This window comes from Salmo trutta, chromosome 40, assembly GCF_901001165.1.
Source record: "Salmo trutta chromosome 40, fSalTru1.1, whole genome shotgun sequence".
In the NCBI taxonomy this organism is placed as follows: domain Eukaryota; kingdom Metazoa; phylum Chordata; class Actinopteri; order Salmoniformes; family Salmonidae; genus Salmo; species Salmo trutta.
The window spans coordinates 25,173,427-25,189,766 of record NC_042996.1 but is presented as its reverse complement, the minus strand read 5'-3'; the positions used below and the strand labels follow the sequence as shown (position 1 = coordinate 25,189,766).

General features: G+C 42.9%; 1 pseudogene; it reads right to left on the bottom strand.

Annotated features, from left to right (window-relative positions):
• Window positions 1-1,731: 1,731 nt before the first annotated feature.
• LOC115180198 (fibulin-1-like) lies at window positions 1,732-15,097 on the bottom strand (annotated as a pseudogene).
• Window positions 15,098-16,340: the final 1,243 nt, after the last annotated feature.

The window sequence follows — 16,340 nt, the reverse complement described above, 5'->3', positions numbered from 1 at the left end:
CATCAAAGGGACAATGGACTGGGCCATGTACCATCAAATCTTGGGTGAGAACCTCCTTCCCTCAGCCAGGGCATTGAAAATGGGTCGTGGATGGGTATTCCAGCATGACAATGACCCAAAACACACGGCCAAGGCAACAAAGGAGTGGCTCAAGAAGAAGCACATTAAGGTCCTGGAGTGGCCTAGCCAGTCTCCAGACCTTAATCCCATTGAAAATCTTTGGAGGGAGCTGAAGGTTCGAGTTGCCAAATGTCAGCCTCGAAACCTTAATGACTTGGAGAAGATCTGCAAAGAGGAGGGGACAAAATCCCTCCTGAGATGTGTGCAAACCTGGTGGCCAACTACAAGAAACGTCTGACTTCTGTGATTGCCAACAAGGGTTTTGCCACCAAGTACTAAGTCATGTTTTGCAGAGGGGTCAAATACTTATTTCCCTCATTAAAATACAAATCATTTTATAGCATTTTTGACATGCATTTTTCTGGATTTTTTTGTTGCTATTCTTTCTCTCACTGTTCAAATAAACCTACCATTAAAATGATATACTGATCATTTCTTTGTATGTGGGCAAACGTACAAAATCAGCAGGGGATCAAATACTTTTTTCCCCCACTGTATCTACCTCATCCTTATACTGTATGTATTTATTTATTCTGCTCCTTTTGCACCCCAGTATCTCTACTTGCACATCCATCTTTTGCACATCTACCATTCCAGTGTTTAATTGCCATATTGTAATTACTTTGCCACCATGGCCTATTTATTGCCTTAATTCCCTTATTTTACCTAATTTGCACTCACTGTATATAGACTTTTTGTTTTCTTTTTTTCTACTGTATTATTGACTGTATGTTTTGTTCATTCTATGTGTAACTCTGTGTTGTATGTGTCTAACTGCTATGCTTTATCTTGGCCAGGTCGCAGTTGCAAATGAGAACTTGTTCACAACTAGCCTACCTGGTTTTAAATAAAGATAAAATAAAATAAAAATTGCCACAGAGGGTAACTGAGGTAACTATAGCCCCCCTTCAGCAATTCAGACACAAAATGTAAACTAAGGTGACTGGATGGGAAGATAATGAGACAGAATAGAAGTGAGCCACAGCTGGTTGTTAATACATCAAAAGCAAGAGAGACCGGAATTGGAATCCCAAATTTCTTAAATATTCTATAGACTCTCAATAGGAAATATCCATCCATACATTTCAAAACAGCTTCTGTATTCAACGGATGCCAAACCACAAATCCATGGGGAGTAGTAGTCCACAATCCAGACTAAACTATAAAAGAAAACCTGATCACTGGAAAGTAAAAGTTGCCTGGCTCAAGTCGATCACAGCTCCTTGTGTTTTCGTATAACTTACCAGCAGTACTCATTGATAACCACCCAACACTAACACTAAGAGCATCATCCATCTTCTTGGCTGTAACGCTAGGAGACCACTAATTGAGCTCCCGCCAGGGACCGGGTAACCATAAATAAGTGGCATGTTTTATTTTTCATTGCTCCACTAAAGTGTGACATCCTTGATCCTCTGTTAAGGCAGTTTGGCAGAGGTAGGTATGGCATCGGGAAATATGAATTCCCCAACCGTCATTAGTAATCACCACAGGGCAGGATAGAATAGTATGAATGGATATTGCTGCAGCAGCAATTGTTAGTGAAAGCAATACGTATTGTATTAGTATCTGGTTAGGGGGTAGAAGGGAAATTAGAAAGAGAAACAAAAATCCCTGTGTGACAAATTCATTTTAATTGCAAAAAAATTCAATAAAAAGCAACAAAAGCTCAAAATCCAAAGCAAAGCTGCCATGCAAATCATGAGGTAGATTGGTGAGATTAGATTCTTATACTGCCTATGATCCCCACCCAGTGAACATTACACATCACAACACACATTGCCACAACACTTGAATATCACCATGTAACTTCCCCAGAACACAGAAGGTTCAGGAATGCTACTAAATAAATAAGATGATTCTTCATCATGATGGTCAAATATGAGATCAGCCATATTATGACAGCAGGGTTAAATAATGGTATTTAGAATGGAAGTATTGGTGGGATGGGCTGCTCGTAGGTGATAAACACCGCAATCTTAGCCATATAAAAATGAACAGTCCCGTAACGCATGAGCCTCATCTCCACTGTGAGCAAGAAATCCTGGGGTTCTGTCACGATGCTTTGCAGTGAGATCCCTCTGCTGTGGGCCAGTCTCTGGGCACTAAGAAGCCGCCTTGGTCTCTGGTGACGATGTCTAGCTGGATGTCGTCCCCTGAGACTGAGTTGGAGGGCCCCATGCGGAAGACATCAGCCGGCACGGAGATGTTGGTGGGGAAAGTGATGTTGTCGAAAGAGATTTTTAAGGGGAGGGATAAACACGAGGGGTCCCTTACGTACTCGCAGGCTACGCGTTCGCAATGGCTGGAAGGAGAAGGAAAAATCAGAAGGGGTTCGAGGCACAAGGGACAAAGAGTCAGAAATTGTGAAATTAAAAAGAAGAGTTGTGTGACTGTCACAAGGTACAAAGTGACAATTCTGGTCAGACAAAATTGTCACCAAAGATTGCCCCCATCCGCTGCAGCCCATATGCAAACCTGCAGTCTGATACAGTATCTCAGATGCCAGCCACCTTTTAAGAAAAGGATGAGTTTTAAAGAGCAATGATAATTGATCAGAGAAAGAGCGTGTAAAACAGAAATGACTAATTTCACACAGACACAGCAGGCCAGATAGTAAAGGAAAGTAAACACTGTTCTCAGTTCAGTTCTAGTTCTCACCCCTCTGCTGCCCAACGGAAGTTGGGTGGACACCTGAAGGACAGGCATCTGAACCCTCCCTGTACGTTGAAGCAGCTCTCTGTCACAGCACAGCTGTGGGATCCGGCCACACACTCATTCATATCTGAACAGAAGCTCTCTGTCACAGCACAGCTGTGGAATCCGGCCACACTCATTCATATCTGAACAGAGAGAGAACTAAAAATGTTAGCAGTGTGTTTCACACACACAATACTGCACATACACAGTCATGCACATCTAAATGCATCTGTATTAAATTACATGTAAACACACTGCACATAATGGACACATTCACAAAAACACAAAATACATTATTTCCAATGTGTTTATCTAAACAATAGTGTTTAGATAGCACCTATTAGGTTTACCTAAAACCTAAAAGCGTTATTTGTCTGTCTCCATAGGAGAACCCTTTGAATAACCCTTTTTGGTTCCAGTTAGAACACAGATTGTTCTACATGGAACCAAAAAGGATTCTACCTTTAATCAAAAAGGGTCCTCCTATGGGGACAGCAGAATAACAATTTTTTCTAAGAGTGAGGGAGAATGAGGGACAAGGGAGGTTTGGAGGGATGGTGACATTTTTTCACTGACCTTGGCAGGTGCGTCCGTTGGGGGCGAGAGTGTAGCCCATGGGAGGGCAGGTACAGCGGAAGCTGCCTGCGGTGTTGGAACAGTGGTAGGAACACGTGATCCCCAGTTGGCAGGGCACACTCATCAATATCTGACAATAGTGAGAGTGAGAGAAAGAGAGAGAGAGAGAGAGAGAGAGAGAGAGAGAGAGAGAGGAGATTGTACCCAAACAACTGAAAAAGCGTGGCTGACTCGAATAGGAAGGCAACTTAATGCAGATTGGAAGGTGTGACATTTCCTCCATCTCAGCCTAATACCATGCTTGCTGTCCTAAAAGCATGCTGTCCTAAAAATCCAGTTACTTTAAATACTTACGTCCTATATAGTGGTATCTTAGTAAATTCTTCCAATACTGCCAATATTTGCTCCTACCTTCACATTAATTGACCTACCTTCACAAGTGATCTCATCAATGTCACTGGTAACCAAAGCGACAGTAGCACTGGTAGGAGCCATAAACATTAGCACACTCCTGACTGCAGGGGTTCATCTCACTCTCATTCACATCTAGAACAGGTCAAAGGTCACAGGTCAACTGAGTCAGACACTTTATAAAACATGATTTGTATCAGTGTGAATTACAAATGTTGGTTGGATTTGTAACTAAAATATGTGAGACTACTGTAATTCCTGAATTCCTGAATAGAACAAAAGGGAAAAATACTCCAGCTTTTCTCTCCCAGCACCAATAGCACACTGCAGGGTTGGAGTAGCACCCACAAGCAGACTGAAAGATGGATTCAGAGAGAATTAACTTCTCTGGTGGAGTCATAGCTTCTTACCTACACAGTTTCTGCTGTTGCTGGCCAGTTTGAAGCCTGTGGTACAGGAACACTGGTAGGACCCCGGGGTGTTCTCACACTTGTGGGCACAGAGGCGTCCTGAGTACTGCCTGCACTCGTTAATGCCTAACACATAATAACAAGAGAGATGTGTGAAAAGAGGCTTCAGTTGAGTTCACAATACTGAATCTGCCTCCCAGAAACAGCTGATTCAGAGGGGAGGGATGACAGTATTAGTCTTATTTGACAAGTATTATTTGACACATATTTTGAGACCCCTTCAGTGTTGCTTCAGAGGGGAGGGATGGCAGCATACAGTAACTTCACAGAGTCTGATGATGGTGTTGAAGATGAAGCCAGGTCTGCACTCGCAGAGGAAGGAACCCAGCAGGTTCGACACAACCATGGCCCTGACACACCCCTTCTACCAGACACTCATCCACATCTAGAGGGCAAGCAAGTGGAGAGAGTAAATAAGAAGATTAACTTGATAAACATGAGACACTAATAACATTTATACAATAACATGGTTTGCAGTTACACTATATAGCAACTGTCATTTAATTTCAAAAAGCTTTACATTGTACGAGGGATCTCACCCAATCCACAACCAATGTGTAATACCCAGCCATTTCCCCAATAATACATAAAAAACAATAGACCTTACCCACACAGTGACTACTGTCCTCACTGAGGTGATGTCCTCGTCCACAGGTGACAGAGTATCTTCTACAGGTGTACGACCCCACTGTGTTAATACAGGTCATGACTTGCACGGGCTGGACTGGGTCACACAGTCATTGATATCTGGCAGACTGGAGAGAGACACATATGTATCAATGTAATCACATATTGGTGTGTGATTATCAGTAGTGGGGTAGATAACACACTCTCATACTGATTCAGTCACCCACTCTCATACATTGTGTGTGGTTGTATTGGTAGTGGAAGCGTTTCACCAATACAGTTTCCCACTGCGTCCTGGATATATCCTTCTCCACACTGCTCCCGTGGGTGACAGCAGAACGACCCTGCCGTATTCCTACACTCAAAGTCCAGGCCACAGTTGTGGGATCTAAAAGCACACTCATCAACATCTGGTGGAGAATGAGAACAGAGTATTAATGTTCTTGAAGACAGTCAAACTTAACAGGGTGATTGATGGGTAAAGATAAATCATCCACACATTCCAGGCAGTACAGAACACTCACCTTGGCAGGTGTTGGTGTCAGCGAGTTTGTAGCCTGTACCACAGTCTGTGTCACGCTGACAGCAAAAAGAGCCCTCTGTGTTGATGCAACTCTGCCCGGTGACACAGTTTTGAGTCTCTTTGAAACACTCATTAATGTCTGGGGAAAGTGAGAGTAGTTACTCTTCCTGGTAAGCCCATTATCAATAGGAAAAGATGAGTGGCACAGGGTTGATGCTTATGTCAATACACTGCAGTCAATGGGAAAAGAGAAACGTCAATCAATTGATGCTTATGTCAATACATTGCATTCAATGGTATTGACCTTCTCTTTATCCCCCTCCACTTCACCACCCCTTTTTTTCACCCCCTCCACCCTCTCCCCCTTATCTCCATCTCCCCTCTCTCCTCTCTCCCTGCTCCTGCCTTCACCCTCTCCCTTGCTCTCTCCCTTCCCCTCTTCTCCCTCTCTCTCTTCTCTCCCTCCTCTCTCCCTCCTCCCTCTTTCACCCTCTCTCTTTCTCTCTCCACTCTCCCCCTCCCACACTCTCCCCCTTCTCTTTCTCCCTCTGCTCTCTCCCGTCTCCCCCCTCCTTTCCCTCCCTCCTCCTCTTCCCATCTCTCTCTCCCTCCCTCCTCTCTCCAACCTCCACAGAGAAGATATATAGACGCATAAATATGCATCAAGGGCATTGACACATAAGTCAATACATTGCATTGAAGGCAAAAAAAAGTTGGTGATACAGCTGCAATTAGTACATTTGTGAAAACAGACAGACAGGCAGGCAGAGAGCTAAAGGGTAGAGCAGCCGCTTTCAAGGAGCGGGACTCTAACCCGGAAGCTTACAGGACTAAGATCGATTCGTACTACAGCAGAGCCGAGAGCTGCCCAGTGACACAAGCCTACCAGACAAGCCAAATAACTTCTGTGCTCGATTCGAGGCAAGTAACACTGAAACATGCATGAGAGCATCAGCTGTTCCGGACGACTGTGTGATCACGCTCTCCGCAGCCGATGTGAGTAAGACCTTTAAACAGGTCAACATTCACAAGGCAGCAGGGCAGATGGATTACCAGGAAGTGTAATCCGAGCTTGTGCTGACCAACTGGCAAGTGTCTTCACTGACATTTTCAACCTCTCCCTGTCTGAGTCTGTAATACCAACATGTTTCAAGCAAACCACCATAGTCCCTGTGCCCAAGAACACTAAGGTAATCTGCCTAAATGACTACTGACCCGTAGCACTCATGTCTGTAGCCATGAAATGCTTTGAAAGGCTGGTCATGGCTCACATCAACACCATTATCCCAGAAACCCTAGACCCACTCCAATTTGCATACCGCACCAACAGATCCACAGATGACGCATCTCTATTGCACTCCACACTGCCCTTTCACACCTGGACAAAAGGAACACCTATGTGAGAATGCTATTCATTGATTGGGGCTCAGATCATCACTAAGCTAAGGACCCTGGGACTAAACACCTCCCTCTGCAACTGGATCCTGGACTTCCTGACGGGCTGCCCCCAGGTGGTAAGGGTAGGTAACAACACATCCGCCACGCTGATCCTCAGCACGGGGGCCCCTCAGGGGTGCGTGCTCAGTCCCCCCCTGTACTCCCTGTTCACTCATGACTGCACGTCTCTAGCCATGGTGCTCATCAGCAAACTCATTAAGCTTGCTGATGACACAACATTGGTAGACCTGATCACTGACAATGATGAGACAGCCTATAGGGAGGATGTCAGAGACCTGACCGTGTGGTGCAAGGACAACAACCTCTCCCTCAGTGTGATCAAGACAGAGGTGATGATTGTGTTCTACAGGAAAAGGAGGACCGAGCACGCCCCCATTCTCATCGATGGGGCTGTAGTGGAGCAGGTTGAGAGCTTCAAGTTCCTTGGGGTCCACATCACCAACAAACTAACATGGTGCAAGCACACCAAGACAGTCGTGAAGAGGGCACAACAAAACCTATTCCCCCTCAGGAGACTGAAAATATTTGGCATGGGTCCTCAGATCCTCAAAAGGCTCTACAGCTGCACCATCAAGAGCATCCTAACGGGTTGCATCACTGCCTGGTATGGCAACTGCTCGGCCTCCAACCGCAAGGCACTACAGAGGGTAGTGCGTACGGCCTAGTACATCACTGGGGCCAAGCTTCCTGCCATCCAGGACCTCAGGCGCTGTCAGAGGAAGGCCCTAAAAATTGTCAATGACTGCAGCCACCCTAGTCATAGACTGTTCTCTCTGCTACTGCACGACAAGCGGTACCGGAGCGCCAAGTCTAGGTCCAAGAGGCTCCTAAATAGCTTCTACCACCAAGCCATAAGACTCCTGAACAGCTAATCAAATGGCTACCCAGACTATTTGCATTGTAAGTAAGCATATCATTGTAAGCGATCACTGCAACACCTGTTGTATTCAGCGCATGTGACAAATAACATTTGGTTTGATTTGATAATTAAGTAACTTCCTGTAATCATAGGACACTGTACTTCAATGTACTGCCTCTTGGGGACACTCTTTAACAATGCACTGTCTTTACGTACATAATTGACCTTTCAATAGAGGATGAAAGACAGTGTTTTTGTGTAACTGCAGGGAGAGAATGAAGTACCATGTTAAGGATGAATTAAGCCATTTCCTGTTGCCACAGGAAGCTGAACCTCAACACAGGGCATCCCAGTAAGGTCACAATGAGTTGTGTGGAAGGACGGTTAGCTAGAAGGTAATGCTTTTCTACTGAAGAAAGGCCTTGTTCTCTGTGGGACCAAGTTTTCACTGTCAAAAGTACATTTTACATACTCAGTTGTAGGCATGTGTTCATCGGGAGCGTCTGTTGAACAATCCCATACCTGCATTTTGTTTCTAGCCTCAACCGTTCTGCTGACGTCGCTCAAAAGCACATTTAACTCGATGCCAGGCTTCAAGTGAGACCTTTCTGCAATGTAGTTGGGAGGTGAGGTGAATTAATTCATTGATAATTAGTGTTATGTCTAGGGTTAGTGGACAAGTAGTTTGGGTTATGGCTAGGGTTGAGCCAAGATGTAGAGATGAAGCGAAGGGTAAGGGTTAGGGTTGAGGCTAGGATCAGGGTTGAGTCGGGATGTGGCCATTAATCTGGTTCAGGGTTTGCGTAAGGGTAATCTATTTCATGACAGTTGATGAGAAATTGACTACTTCTTGTCTAGACTTTATAAGAAACATGTATGTGTTGAAAATGCCTAACCACTTGTATCATCTATTTACATACACTTAAAACAGACGTACATACCCCATCAGACATGCCACTATGGGCTTCTTCACTGTACCCAAACCAAAAACAGATTTAATGCATCACTCAGTTATGAATAGAGCAATGTCATCATGGAACGCTCTGCCACCAGAGGTTACTCAGGCAAAAAGCTAGTTTTAAAAAACAGATAAAAAACATATTGTATCACAGCACCTCTCCTCCTGAAGATATAATCTAACTGTATATCCTGTTAGGGCTAGGGGGCAGTATTTACATGGCCGGATAAAAAACATACCCGATTTCATCTGGTTGTTACTACTGCCCAGAAACTAGAATATGCATATAATTATTGGCTTTGGATAGAAAACACCCTAAAGTTTCTAAAACTGTTTGAATGGTGTCTGTGAGTATAACAGAACTCATATGGCAGGCAAAAACCTGAGAAGATTCTGTACAGGAAGTACCCTCTCTGACCATTCCTTGGGCTTCTTGGCACGGTTTATTGAAAACTTAGGATCTTTGCTGTAACGTGACACTTCCTACGGCTCCCATAGGCTCTCAGAACCCAGGAAAAAGCTGAATGATGTAATTCCAGCCGCTGGCTGAAAAACATTAGCGCCTTTGGTAAGTGGTCTATCAGAGGACCATCAGACTGAGGCGCGTGCACGGGGCGACCTCATGTTTTTACTTTCTTTCTCTTTGAACTAAAACACAGATTCCTGGTTGGAATATTATCGCTTTTTTACGAGAAAAATTGCATAAAAATTGATTTTAAACAGCGGTTGACATGCTTCGAAGTACGGTAATGGAATATTTAGAAATGTTTTGTCACGAAACGCGTCGGGCGCGTAACCCTTATTTACCCTTTCGGATAGTGTCTTGAACGCACAAACAAAACGCCGCTATTTGGATATAACTATGGATTATTTGGGACCAAACCAACATTTGTTATTGAAGTAGAAGTCCTGGGAGTGCATTCTGACAAAGAACACCAAAGGTAATAACATTTTTCTTATAGTAAATCTGACTTTGGTGAGGGCTAAACTTGGTGGGTGTGTAAATAGCTAGCCCTGTGATGACGGGCTATCTACTTAGAATATTGCAAAATGTGCTTTCACCGAAAAGCTATTTTAAAATCGGACATAGCGAGTGCATAGAGGAGTTCTGTATCTATAATTCTTAAAATAATTGTTATGTTTTTTTGTGAACGTTTATCGTGAGTAATTTAGTAAATTCACCGGAAGTTTGCGGGGGGTATGCTAGTTCTGAATGTCACATGCTAATGTAAAAAGCTGGTTTTTGATATAAATATGAACTTGATTGAACAAAACATGCATGTATTGTATAACATAATGTCCTAGAAGTGTCATCTGATGAAGATCATCAAAGGTTAGTGCTGCATTTAGCTGCGGTTTGGGTTTATGTGACATTATATGCTAGCTTGAAAAATGGGTGTCTGATTATTTCTGGCTGGGTACTCTGCTGACATAATCTAATGTTTTGCTTCGTTGTAAAGCCTTTTTGAAATCGGACAGTGTGGTTAGATTAACAAGAGTCTTGTCTTTAAAATGGTGTAAAATAGTCATATGTTTGAAAAACTGAAGTAATAGCATTTCTAAGGTATTTGAATAACGCGCCACAGGATTCCACTGGCTGTTACGTAGTTGGGACGATTTCGTCCCACCTACCCTAGAGAGGATATACAGTAAGAATATATAAATGTATATTCTGCCTTCGGAAACTATTCAGACCCATTGACTTCTTCCACATTTTGTTATGTTATATTTAGCTTTAATCTAAAATTTATAAAATAAAAAATAAATCCTCAGCAATCTACACACAATACCCTGTCATGATGTTGCCCTCTGGGCTTTCTATGCACCATCCCCCGACCTCTATACTTCTGACACAAGGCTGTGTGAAGGGGTCATAAAATTCCAAAGGAGAATGTCCTGCCTCATGGCCCCAGTATAAAGAGACAGAGTGTTTTTATGGAGAGAACAAAGGATTCTTCCACCTCACAGAATTGGAGAACCGAACGACATTTATGTTCTGGAGAAGGTATAAAAGATCGGTGAAGAATCCAGCTACGAACTGGTCCGCTTGGTACAATTTTGTGAGGCTCATTAGAGACAATATGGCCATATTACCATACTAAGGTTTATATACTAGCCTCAGCAATGAGACTTACATCTAATGCTTGTATAAAATGATTTAATAAGATTAAAGCTATTTGGAATATGTTGAGATGCTATGTACTGATGTTAATGTGAGAGAATTGTATTTCTGTACAAAGCTTAACTCAGTCATCGGCACGTCCCCAGGGACACAGACAGGACAAGGCGTCATGTGACAGCTTTTCTATGTTCAGTATAAAACCCCCACCCAGAATTTCTTTCTTCAGACCAGCTTACCTCAGAAGAGAGAGCCAAGGTTTGACCATGCATCCCTTTACTGAACCTTAACCATACCACGTGGTTAAACTTTTAGATTATCGATACCGACAGAATAATAACAAGTCTTTGATATTAATTACTAGTCTGCAGCTAGAAATTCGGTATCATTGAACGTGAAGACCGACGAAACATCCATTCTATAACGACATGAACGAATGTCGCTTTGAAAGATCCATTCTAACCGAAAGAGAGAGAACGCGGACAAAAACTCTCCAACAGGACAAAAACTCTCCAACAAGGATCCCGACGACACACTGAGCGTAAATATATATTGATTGCAATTGTTCCCGAATGAGTGAGCGTTCATGTGCAAAGGATTAGCATATCAATTGTTAATATTTATCAACTCTGTTGTGTCTTCTCCGCTGCCCCCAACCCCCTTGTTTGTTTAACAAGCCGCCATGCCGGTTTAGCCCACTAGGGCACATTAGTCTACCATTTCTTTGTAACGATAATTACTGTTTGTATGCTTTCTGTGAATTAATTAGTTTAGTAAATAAATGATTTTAAGACAATTGATGTATGGATGACTTAGTGAAGACTGGGTTCGTGCAGATAACAACAATTTACGACGTTTGGAATGAGACTGACGAGGTAAAGAATACACCATTTAAACCAGAAGATAATCGGTCAGATACTATAATATAATATATAATGTTATAATATAGGAAAGTTATATTAGGAAAATTATAACTTTGTAATCTGAATATTTTCCTTGGTGCCCCGATCTCCTAGTTAATTACAGTTAAACGATTAACTGTAATAATAATTACAGGGAGTTATTTGATAAACATGTCTTCAGTTTGGTGCCCAAAGACACAACAACCCCATAATGACAAAGTGAAAGCCTTCGAAAACTACTCAGACCCATTGACTTTTTCCACATTTTGTTATGTTATATTTAGCTTTATTCTAAAATGGATTAAATAAAAAATGTATCCTCAGCAATCTATACACAATACCCCATATTGACAAAGCAAAAACAGGTTTTTAAAAGAGTTTACACATTTAAAAAACAGAAGTACTTTATTTACTTAAGTACCCTTTGCTATGAGACTCAAAATTGACCTCAGGTGCATCCTATTTCCATTGATCATCCTTGAGATGTTTCTACAACGTGATTGGAGTACACCTGTGATAAATTAAATTGATTGGACAATATTTGGAAAGGCACATACCTGTCTACATAAGGTCCCACAGTTGACAGTGCATGTCAGAGCAAACAACCAAGCCATAAGGTCGAAGGAATTCTCTGTAGAGCTCCGAGACAAGATTGTGTCGAGGCACAGATCTGGGGAAGGGTACCAAAACATTTCTGCAGCATTGAAGGTCCCCAAGAACACAGTGGCCTCCATCATTCTTAAATGGAAGAAGTTTGGAACCACCAAGACTCTTCCTAGAGCTGGCTGCCCGGCCAAACTGAACAGCAATCATGGGGGAAAGGCCTTGGTCAGGGAGGTGACCGAGAACCCGATGGCCACTCAGACAGAGCTTCAGAGTTCACAGAGAACAAGGCCTTTCTTTCATAGAAAAAAGCATTACCTACAGCTCTCACATAACCATGACAGGGCTGCCCTGTGTTGAGGTTCAGCTTACTGTGGCAACAGGAAATTGCTTAATTCATCCTCAACATGGTACTTCATTCTCTCCCTGCAGTTACACAAAAACATTGTATTCCATCCTCTGTAGAACGGTCAATTATTTACGTAAAGTGCATTGTTAAATAGTGTCCGCGAGAGGCAGTACATTGAAGTACAGCTTCCTGCGATTACAGGAAGTGACTTAATTGAGGGTCCTAGGGGTGGTTTCAAAAGGTTAAAAAGGTTAATCCTTCCCAGATTTTACATATTTGTGACCAGGGACTGTCATGACTCGACATATGATATTTGAAGTCAAAGTATTTTTTGATCTCCATTGGACACAATAATCTTGCAGTTCTAGAAGCTTAATAAAGCCTTGTTAGAATGAATTCTGAAGAGGGTATGGGTCTTTTTTTTTAGATGGATTGTCTGTGTCTGTCTGTCTGTCTTTCTGTCTGCCTACCTGCCTGTGTCTGTCTGTCTGCATCTGTCTCTCTGTTTTCCTGCTTGCCGGTCTGTCTGCCTGTCTGTCTGCCTGTCTGTCTGTCTGTCTGTCTGTCTGTCTACCTGTCTACCTGTCTGTCTGTCTGTCTGTCTGTCTGTCTGTCTGTCTGTCTGTCTGTCTGTCTGTCTGCCTGCCTGCCTGCCTGTCTGAGTTTTTCACCAATTTACCCATTGCAGCTGTATCACCAACTTTTTTGCCTTGAATGCAATGCATTGACTTACGCGTCAATGTCCTTGACACATATTTATGAGTCAATATCCTGTCTGTGGAGGTTGGAGAGAGAGATGGGAAGAGGGGGAGGGAGAGAAAGAATGAGGGAGAGATAATGGAGGGAGGAGAGCGAGAAGAGGGAGAGAGAAGGGGAAGAGTGAGGGAGGGGGAGAGAGAAAGGGAGAGGGTGAAGGAGGGAGGGGGGAGAGAGAGGAGGGAGGGGAGAGAGTCTGCATGTCTGTCTGCCTGCCGGTCTGTCTGTCTGTGTTTCTGCCTGTCTGCCTCTGTTTCTGTCTGTGTGTCTTGTCTGTCTGCCTACCTGTCTGTGTGTCTGTCTTTCTGCCTCTCTGTCTGGGAGGAAGAGGAAGTGAGAGAAGAGGGAGAGAGAGAAGGGGGAGAGTGAGGAAAGGGGATAGAGAAAGGGAGAGAGAAAGGGAGAGGGTGAAGGAGGGAGGGGGAGAGAGAGGAAGGAGGGGAGATAGAGGAGGGAGACAAAGAAAGAGAGATAGAAAAGAGGGTGGAGGGAGATAGAGGGGGAGAGGTTGGAGGTGGTAAAAGAAGGGGGTGGGAGAGAGAAGAGAAGAGAAAGGGGGATAAATATGAGGTTGAGAGAAAGAAACAGAGGGGGGTGAGGAGAAGGAGGTGGGAGAGAAGAGAGACGGGGAGAAGGGGGATTAGAGGAAAGAGAGAGAGATGTCTGTCGGTTTGTGAGTCTCAACTTTACATATTTTCCCATCGACTGGAATGTATTGGCATAAGCTTCAATTGGTTGTCACTCATCTTTTCCCCACTGACTGCTATGTATTGACATAAGTGTAAAAGTTGTCCTGGTACATGTGGATTAGTGATGTGTGGGTTGACTCATAACCAACAGTCCCTGTGGTTATATCTGTGGGGCGGGTGGGTTTAGGGTCATGAAATATTGTGTTGATGAAGGGCGGTGAGTGGCAGGCGGGTTGAACAATACCTTAAAAAATCCATACATTTATCATTATTGTGCAATTTATAGCTATAGGATACATTGAGGTTTTTCTTTCATTATTTTAGGTAATCTGGCATTAGTGCGTTAGGGCCTATAACTGTATTTAGGACCTATAACTGTAGCCTACACGCCAGTCATCAAATGCTTTTGGGACACAGACACCTCACTGATTTTAGTCTTCTAACGAGACAATGGTTTTTCATGTCAATTGCACATTAACTAAACCACGCCCCTAATGAGGTCAGAAGAGCGTGTCAGTGTGATGGAATCACCTTTCTGACCAGAGTGCTTAAAAGGACTTACTAAGAATTAACATATCAGGCCAAAAGACGTTGAGACCGTGGTTCACACGTTGAAATGGTTGAAACTACCAGACCAGCCGACGTGAAGCAGGAGCTGAACGTTACGAAATGGTTGGAAACTCTGAACCTACCAACAGGAAGTGAGAAGATAATCTACACTACGAGACCAGTCTGCAGCTGTGCATGTAAAAGTGGTCCTAGAACTTTGACTAAAGACACAACATGGGAAGGAGAATCCCATCTCAGACAATCGTTAGTGCGTCTCAGGTGTCTGTTCTAACAAACACTTCACTACCAGAGAAGCGATACAAAGAAGGATATTGTGACCTCCTGTGGACAACCAGAGCCTTACACCCATCCAGCCCCTTCTTCGTAGAAGGATTGTTTGGTTTCAACAGAGACGACGACAACGACATCTACATGTAAATACATTGCATTCCTTACCCAAACAAGCAGTGGTTCGTGAGCAAAGTAGTATTATTACTTTGAGGGTAGTTTTCAAATGTATGATAAGTTTGACTCTCTTTGTCTCTCCCTCTCTTTCTCTACCCCTCCTTCTCCATGTGTAACAAGCTGTCATATCTTGTCAGTCCACTAGGAACTTTTGTCTCATGTAAGTGTGTATGTGTATTCTGTGTTGTTAGTTAGTTAGTAAATAAACAATTAAATCAATTTGTGTAGAACTGAATAATCAGAAAGGCTGGGGTTCTTGTGGATTCAAGAGGTCTACAACGTTCAGAGGTAATGATTAATAAGTGACTGTTATTGATGTAAGAGATATCTATATATCTTTAGAGTTGAATTCAGGAGATGGTAACTCGTTAAACAACTTTTCCCGTGGTGCCCCAAATTCCTAATGAGTTAATTGTTACATGATTAATTTAATTGAGTAACAGTTAAACATAGTTATTTGATTTGATAAATAAGTCATCAGATTAATAGTAGTCACGTCACGACACACTTCAGCACTCTGCAATCCCGTTCTGTGAGCTTGTGTGACCTACCACTTCGCGGCTAAGCCGTTGTTGCTTCTAGACATTCCCACTTCACAATAACAGCACTTACAGTTGACCGGGGAGCTCGAACTGACATGTTGGAAAGGTGGCATCCTATTACGGTGCCATGTTGAAAGTCACTGAGCTCTTGAGTAAGGCCATTCTACTGCCAATGTTTGTCTATGGGGATTGCATGGCTGTGTGCTCAATTTTATACACCTGTCAGCATCGGGTGTGGCTGAAATAGCCGAATCCACTAATTTGAAGTGGTGTCCACATACTTTTGTATATATAGTGTACAAAGGTAGCTCGAAAGGGCAGCTCTAACGTAGGCAAACTTTTGGGTGGAGAAATATGATTGATTTATTTCAACATCTTGAGAGAATGTGAATGCACAGTTAGCACCTCTACAGAATGTATCTATCTTTATCAGCATTATAAAAGCTGATAGTATTTCAACCACATAAAATATGCATCCAATTCGAACTGAAATCCTATCAGAAACATGTTGAGTAGTTTTCACAGCTTTCTATTTCCTTAAAACTGGTAAAACTGATTTAAGGACATTTTTAACAGCCATTTTTTGTTATTACATTTTCTTGCCAGGTCCCTGAATGTCTTTGCTCTGCGAAAAAAATAGAGAAACTTAACCAATGTCAACTAG